Source organism: Lactuca saligna, chromosome 1, assembly GCF_052625555.1.
Source record: "Lactuca saligna cultivar CGN05327 chromosome 1, ASM5262555v1, whole genome shotgun sequence".
Lineage (NCBI taxonomy): Eukaryota > Viridiplantae > Streptophyta > Magnoliopsida > Asterales > Asteraceae > Lactuca > Lactuca saligna.
Genome location: NC_136417.1, coordinates 3322251 through 3331606, shown reverse-complemented (window position 1 = coordinate 3331606; position 9356 = coordinate 3322251).

Sequence of the window (9356 nt, the reverse complement as noted above, 5' to 3'; positions counted from 1 at the left end):
ATATTAGGGTTTCCTTCTGCCATGAGTACGCCATGTGTACACAAGTGTACACCCAGCATACTAGGGCGCACCTAGTACCCTCAGCGTACCCTCATGTACGCGCATCGTACTCTTCCTAATCCCAATAATTAAAATTTATCCCTTAGACTTTCATGGTTTCACCCTTCTATCCCCAGGGACTATAAATGACAAATATTGGGACGTTACAATTCTCCCCCACTTAAAATAGGCTTCATCCTCGAAGCCTGGTGCAGCGAATAATTAGGGATAATGCTCCCACATCTTGGACTCTGCCTCCCAATCCTACTCGGATCCCTTCTGATGCTGCCACTTGTCTCCCTACATAGTTCAAGTGCCCTCCGACATGAACACCACCCAACGATACAACCGCCTACTCATCCAATATGCGCCTTCGCAGCTTTCAATCGCAAAAAGCGATATGAATGCAACGAAACCTTTTCAAAAGGTCTATCCTACATGCCACTTTGCCAACCTGACAAAATCATGACGATCCAAAGTATCAGAAACCTAACTTTCACTCTTCCTAAAGTGAACCCTTGTACTGACAAGATAATGCATCCTTCAGCTTCCCTAATATCGTACAAGATCAATCCAATAATAACACAAACACTAATGTCTGCCCAATCAGCCTCGGGCTGGAATACCAGGCATGCCTACGAAGGGTCCAATCATCCCCAGGAAGGAATACCCTCATATCCCCACACATGTTTGGCCCAATCAACGCTCGAGTTGGAATACCAAACATATCAGGTCCAATCAATCATAGGGTCTGATCATCCTCATGATGGAATACACTAGATTGGAATATCTCTTTGAACATAACTCGGGGTCTAATTATAAATTGAGACCCAAGGATCTATCCTTGCATCTCATCCACCATCCTCTAATTCGTCACAACCGAGTGCAACTCTCCTGAATCTCAACAATACATCTAATCCAAATATGCTCCTACTAGAGACATAACCACCACAATCTCTATGCCTGCAGCTTATGACTGAGATACCCTTACATGGTCCTCAAGATAGGTTTTGATTGCCACTGAGCCCACAACATAAGTCTGGTATGCCCTCTCCAATCCTTAGCTCATGACTGGAATGCTCCTGATAACCTATCGACACTGTTGTCGTCACTTCAGTTGCCCCCAACGCTCCATCTTTGAGATTCTCAACTCATCCATTGCCTTAAGAGGGTCTAATCAATTTCCTTCACAACACCAACAAGCGTCACAGTACTGCACCCTCACCCCACACTACCCACTTGCAGAACAAGTCGCCATACATATATAATGTGTCGCCATAGACGACCAAGAGAAAGATCTAACTCGGCTCCCAGAACTTGAATGACAAGACATTCCAAACACGAGCCTTCTTAAAGTTGATGAATACCCATTCAGATCTACTCCCAGTCCCCAACTGGAGTATTACCCGATCCAATAAGGATAGTCCTTTGAGGCACTCTGAACTGATGAGATCACCAAGATCCTCAGTACTACATCCGGTCTCTATTAACAACTTTCGATCAAACCAAAATACATCGGAGTCTTCAACCTACTCCATCAGAATGTTCAATATTTGGGGACAGACCTTCTGATTGCTATAACATAGTATCATACTCAATACCCGAACATAGATCCTCAAACAAATACAGAGTCTTCAGCATGACTAGACCGTCTCACCAGGCCTCCAGTTTATCCGAACTGTTCTAAACTGTTGAGCATCTCCCTGGACCACCCCTCCTGGTGATCTTTCCCATGCAAACTGTTCTCACCCACTTGGGGTTCGAAACTCATGATCCATTCCATGGACTCTAACCCCGACCTAACCCTAGGCATCATGTCGATCATTCACCCTCTCAGAAATCCGTGGCCTGTTCCCTGACTTACGTGTCTACCATATATGCTAAATAACTTGTACACTTATGCTGAAACTACTACCAAGCCCTGGCAACTAACAAAACCCTCAATCTATCAATCCAAAAACCCTCAAAGTCGAGCACACCCTCGAACGAATACTCGGACTGAACTCATTTCATGACTAGAACTCCAACCTGGTTCCCTAAATTCTGCTATCAAGCACCAAGAAGACGTGATACACATGTTGGGGAGTTTTACCGAACTCCCAACTCACACAACCCTCAAACCAAATAGACGCTTAGGTTGTCTTCCTTCATGTCAACGATGCAAGACTTATCCGATTTTCAACACTGATCCTGCTTCTGTATCCCAGGAGGATTCTCCCCCACTTAGATTCGACTAAGTCTTCACAATAAATGAAAACTGAAGAATTCCCACTCTTTCTCACTTTCCAACGATCGATCCGATAACAACCAACTCTTTTAACTAGCACTCCATTACTAGCCAATCCCAGTTGACCATACACTTCTAAGAACCAGATGAACACTTCCTGCATCCCAGTGAATCCGACAGTCCCTAATGCTTGAATGATCCACACTCAAATCTTGAAGACTAAAAAGACAGATATTCCAACTAATAGTTCAGCAATCAGCTACTTCCTTTAGCGCATTCATCCGCCAATCAATAACGGTTGCTAAACCACTGATTCCTGACAATGTTGAATGTCCATCTTGTGGACCCATGTACGCAGACCTCCCACATAATACCAATTTTCCAAAGGTGCTCCAAACAAGTCTCTCGCCCTCGGGTTCTAGAAGTCATTTCGTTTAGGGTTCACACCCTAAATCACTTACTCACTCAAATGTCCACAACTGAATTGCAGTAGCTGAAGCAACCTCTACCCTAAACTGGGCTATAAACTACTCCCAATATATAGTGTGCAATCCCAAATTGCAATAGGTCTCACAATCAACCCCTACCGTCTGATACAAAAGATCCAAGGCAAACCGAACCTCATTAAATACTTAAGCCACATTGACCCACTTGCGCTCACTGGCGCAAAAAAAATGTCGCCAATCCCTACAACCAACTGACCTCGAGCTGGAATACAACCTGATCATGGGGTCACAAGCCTGCTCACTCCTTCGAGCTCGAAAACTAAAAGGACACTATCCTTGCCTTATAAAACGACAATCCAATTCATCAATTTTCCATTCCACTTCCAGCTGCAAAACCCTAGCTAAACATGACCATCACTCCTTTCCGGATTCCCCATGACTCACATTTCGGCCTCGAGCAAAACCCCTAAGCCTCAAATCTAGAAACTCATGTGCCAGCCACTCCCGCTTAACCCGCAAAATGCAACAAGTACAAAATATCTCCCTGATCTCAAGTAACTACAATCCTCTGTTCATCGGGATATGTTTCAGCAACAAGTCCCGATACTAGAAAGCTCGACTAGCTACCCCCAATCGTCGTTACGGCTGATGCGACAGATGTCTCAACAAGGGTTGCATAGCTCTCGCAGAAATACTCAACCATGGAGGTCTTAATAGACCCGGACATCTCCAGCAACTGTCCCTGGACAATCTCGATCACCTCCTCCTAGATGATCTCACTAACACGATCCTCTGAAAATGCTAGCCTATCCTGGATGTGAACTCATGATCCTAACCTGAATCCGGTCTCAAAGACGTCTCATAACCATCATTCTGGTAAGACACCATAAAGATCTCTGATAATCCATATAATGACAGGGGACCGACTCCCAACCTAACCCTAGGGATTGTGACTTCCTTGCTATGCGTATGGGTCCTGCGCTTTTAGTAGTACGAGTCCATACTACCTTCCACACCTACCCATATTTGTCTCAAGTATCATCACTCCTAACAATACACATAATCTTGGTGAGCGCTCAATCCTCACTCCTAGAGGAATGCTAAATTTCTTGTAACTAGCCTCCCGGCCTCACACAACCCACCCATCCATGAAACTTCCACCAACCCTACAACACTAATGTATGCTAGCCATACAAAACGTTGGACCCTATAGACTTTCGAATATTTGAACCTACCCTAAGCCCCTAATCAACAAGAACATAACATAAGGCTAAATCAAACATTCTCAGGCTATAAGATCTTAATTATGTACAGTCGTGATACATAGACAAGCAACTATAGTAATGATGTCAATGTCATATAAGGAAAACCCTAGGCTAGCAAACATCATGTAATCAAATAATTCTATCATGCAATTCCTGAAGATCCCTAGCCTAGTACTAGCATGTTGTTCTAACATATCACATAATCAAAAACTGCGTGGTATTTTAGGGTCTACTTACTGGCTCCGGCTGATCGTACACTTCACATCCTCCTTTCTTATTTTAAAAATGATTTTGAAAACATTTTCCTATTCTGAGACTGGATTCACACGAGTGCTCTTCCGATTCACTCAAACCAAGGCTCTGATACCAACTTGTAACATCTATAAAATTTAAGCCAATTTAAAACTTTTTAAACCATTTAAAAGCATTCATTCATTACAATTTGTTTTCAAAATAGTTGAAACATTAGAGTCCCCATAAATCATAATCATCAATCGAGGAAGTGTACGGTCACACCTTCACCTTCTAGCAGCCATCCACTGAACCTGAAACAATAAACTGAAACTGTAAGCCCAAAAGCTTAGTGAGTTACCCCCAAAATACCCACGCACACAACAATACACATATAATGACAAACAACATACTATGGGTCCAATCATCCATCGGGTTGGAATGCCAACATACTACGAGTCTAATCATCCTCGGTATGCAATACGCTCAGCCCATAACCATCAGGTTGGAATGCCCAAACACAAAACATATATAATCGATACTATGGGTCCAATCATCCATCGGAATGGAATACCCCAGGCCCTCAACGATCGGGTTGGAATGCCAACATAGTATGGGTCCATTCAACCATCGAGTTGTAACACCCTAGGCCCTCAGCCATCAGGTTGGAATGCCAACATAACCAATCAAACATGTGCACCTATATCAGATAATCATATAACAGTCTAAAAGACAACATACTAAGCTCCTATCATCCTCGGGATGGAATACCCTCAGCTACCAATCAATCATGTGCACATATAACAGGTAATTACATAACAGTCTATAGACAGACAAACCGATCTAACAGATCATAACAACATAACAACTGCCTATCTACCAGGATGTTGATCTAATGAATCATAGCAACATACAACATCCTATCTACCAAGATATTGATCTAACGAATCATAACAACATATATCATCCTATCTACCATGATACCGATCTAGAAGATCATAACATCATATATCATCCTATCTACCAGGATACCGATCTAACAAATCATAACATCTTATAATCATCCTATCTACCAGGATACCAATCTAACAGATGATAACAACATATAACCATCCTATCTACCAGGATACCGATCTAACAGATCAAACCAACATATAACCATCCAATCTACCAGCATACCGAGCTAATAGATCATACGAGCAACAATACCAAATAAAAAATCAAATGGACGGCCTTGGTGCCTTAGACCCTTGAGTACAGTGAGGATAACTCACCTTGCAATGCCGATCTGAGTTGAAGAATCGAACTCTCGAATCACTGCCTCACCAACAATCCCTAATTATCTAAATAATAAATATCAAGTCATTACACAACATAACGATCTTGACTAAGGGGGGTCCACATAATCCATCATGTCCATTCTCTTTATTGGGGCCAGGCACAAAGCCAATTCCATTATTGGCCCAATTTACCAAATTGGGCCCAACTCCCTAATTGGGCCTAATTCCAAGACCCATTATCAAGACTTGGCCTAAAACATAATATTCTTAAAGTACAACAAAGGCCCAAATCCAAGTAGTCCATAAACAGCCTAAAACCCGAAGCCCAAATGTCAAAGGCCCAACAGAGGACGTACGCAGGGCGTACTCCTCTGGTATGTGGGGTGTACTCATCAGATGTTGACCACCATCGGGGTGGTTGACCTAGTATAGTAGGCGTACTAAATTTACGTTGGGTGTACGCGGGGTTTCACCAAAACCCTAATAAGCGCTTAATGGCTTAAACACTTAAGCCCACACTCCATATCCATCGACCAAATGTGCCACAGGACTATAAAGTCTCGAACTTTACCACTTTGGACGTCCAGAAAGTTCTTAACTGTAACGCCTGTGTTTCTGGGCTTGCCATTTTTAACAATGTAATAGTCTATGTTAACCTTTGTAACCCGTTTTGAAATAATAGAAATGTATTATTTGAGTATTATGTGTTTTGTACTTAATTGCTTAATTATGTGGTTTGATTAATTAAGAATAAAAATAAGCGTTAAAATTTAAGTATAAAATAAACTTGATATCTTTATATAATGTTGCAGTAGTTGAAACAAGGTTTCCGAAGATATAAAGAATGCCGAAATCCGAGTTATAACGAAGAAGTTATGACCTGTCGAAGTTTCGCGACAGGACCGACAACGCTAAATGACGTAAAAAGTGCAATTTACGTTAGAGTGATATTTAGCCTTAGTGATCTAAATGAGACTCGAAGATCTCGTTGTTAGTATCAAAGCGATAAAAAGTTAGGCGAGAACGGACGTCAAACGAAGAAGTTATGAATTTATAACGAAATTTTCTGTCCCGGCCTATTAAAAATAAATAATAAAAATAAATTCAAAATTAGCCGATGGAGTCTAAACGTAAGTTGTAGAGCGTAGTCTCACCTTCGCGTGGATATAAAGAACGTCGAAAACGGAGCTCGTATGAAGAAGATATGAATTTCCGAAGTTTATTAAATAATTTGTATTTAAAATTTAATCTTTAATTCCGGCCTTATCCGAAGGGGAGTCACTGATCTGATCCGAGGTACGCCCCGCGTACTCGTGTACGCACTGCGTACGCCGAGAAGTGTCGACACTTCGGATGACGAACGCCATGACGACTTCGGAGCAGTACGCCCCGCGTACTGGGAGGCTCCAGCCTCCTATAAATAGGATGCGAGGCTGCCGAGTTTCTTTGCTATTTTTCCCTCTTCTCTCTCCCGTCTTGCATCGATTTGTGTGCCAGAAGTACCCCGAAGCCCCGGTAATATTCCCAAGTTCCGAAGCAAGTCCCGAGATCCCGAAGATCCCGAGAAGTGCGGTTTCCGAGCCGAAGCTCTGCCCGCGAGAAGTTCGATTTTTGTAGAGATCTTCCAGATCTGCTGAGGATTACTACTTTTGCAAGTCGTAGTGTTGTCCGATCATCTTTTGATCAAGTGAGTGTATACTACCTTTCATAAACACGATAATAATACAAGTATGATTTGAGTGTATTAAGTATACTGTTGTTTATATGTGTGAATGTGTTGTTACTTTCTTCTAACGCATAATTATGAAGTATTTCATACGAAATACGTGTTATGTGTATATTTTGTTGTTATGTGTGTGAATGTATATTCACTTTCTTCTATCTTACAGGTCTGATTATTTCTATATGAAATACATGTTATGTGTGTGTGCCTCATCTGCTATATGGAAAATGTATTGATCGAGCATGCTATACAGGTTTTGAAACTATGTATAAAAATGTATGTTTTTATCTACTAATATGTTGGGTAGATAGTTGGTGTGTAATAAACAGATGAGAGGCCTCGATGTTGTTTTGATCCAGTCATCTAGAGGAATTTAGATGACGACCACGGACTTTTCTAGACAGTCCCGTGGAACGCTAGCAGGCTCATAACCTGTAGGTGTTAATGAACTTGGATGTTTATTCGCTGTATTCCATCCCTCTCATGGTTGCCTTATTTGACTTATATTGCTGAGGAACCCCCGAAGCATGTGTTGTCACCCCGATGAAATATTCTTAGACTAGGTCCCTTGTGTTAGTTATTTTAGGGACATAAAGTGAGAATAACGGGAATGGGTAATTGGGTTATTGTTGGTTGATAATAATTAATTTAATTATTTATTGGGGGTTGAAAACCCTCTATGCTCACCAGGCTCCCAAGCCTGACCCACTCAGTTTTATTTGTATTACAGGAAGTGGCGCAAGGGCGTAAGATGGATGAACCATCAAGTTGTTTTGTTTACAAGTCTGTATTTGTATATATTTGTTGAATGACTTGTAATGTTATCGTTTATGCTTATTGGTCTGTATCAGAACATGACACCCCGAGTTTTGATTATATAATGAAAATACATTTCTTTTATGAAATGCTTCGGTAAACATTGTTTTATCATGTTTTGTTTTGGGAACAAATTCCGCAACTCTTTCAAATCAAAAAGATTTACTCTGAAATTATTTTAAAAGCATAAATGAAAATCGGTCCTTTCTGACCGAGATTTTTGGGGATGTGACATTAACACATGGTCTTAATCCATTAAAACCTTCCTACTTCATACATGAGACAAATCTAGCTATTGGGACACCGTTTTTATCACTTAGGACATCTTCTAAGGTCTGAAAGGACAACTCATTTCATCCAAATCATAGCATGCACCATTTCGGACTTTTGGGACAAGAATGCTTCCATAAGCTAAAATGACTAGATCTAACTCATAAAAGTATGAAGTTCCAAGCTTTTTACCTTCTGGGGCTTCTAGAGCACAGAACAACTTCATATCTACAAGCTTGATCTTCTTCGCCAACTCCGTGATGCAACACCTTTTTCTTAAAACACTCAAGAACACTCAAAAAACTCAAACACTCAAGGAAATGGCTAGGGTTTGGGGAAAACAACTCTAAGTAGTGGATGTTATGGTAAGGGAGGGTCTTGTGCTCATAATGTTGCTTATATAGTCCTCAAACCCTAAATATTAGGGTTTCCTTCTGCCATGAGTACGCCCGGCGTACACAAGTGTACGCCCAACGTACTAGGGCGTGCCTAGTACGCTCAGCGTACCCTTATGTACGCGCAACATACTCCTCCAAATCCCAATAATTGAAATTTAGCCCTTAGACTTTCATGGCTTCACCATTCTATCCCAAAGGACTATAAATGACAAATCTTGGGATGTTACAACTGATATGTCCATTTTACCCTTATTATTTCCTTTTTCCATTTTTTTATTGAGTTTAGTATTTAAAAAACTTTTAAAAAAATATCACCCTACCCCTCTCCACGACTCCACCCACCGTACCCCCTTATCTCACTCACTCACTCACTCACTCTCTCTCTCTCTCTCTCTCTCTCTCTCTCTTTCTCTCTCTCTCTCTCACTCTCTCTCTTCTTCTTCTTATTCACCTGCAAATAAAAAAAAGCAACGCATAACCCCATCGTTCTTCCATTTGACTTTCTCTTGTCCCTATTTTTCTCTCTCTCATACAAAACCTGCAAATCAAGAAAAAATTTAGAACAAAAAATTTGTATGTATGTGCGCTTCGTTAAAAACCAAGATCTCCGATGAACACCAGAACTCCGATGAGCATCGAAACTCCAAGATCGCCCCTGCAA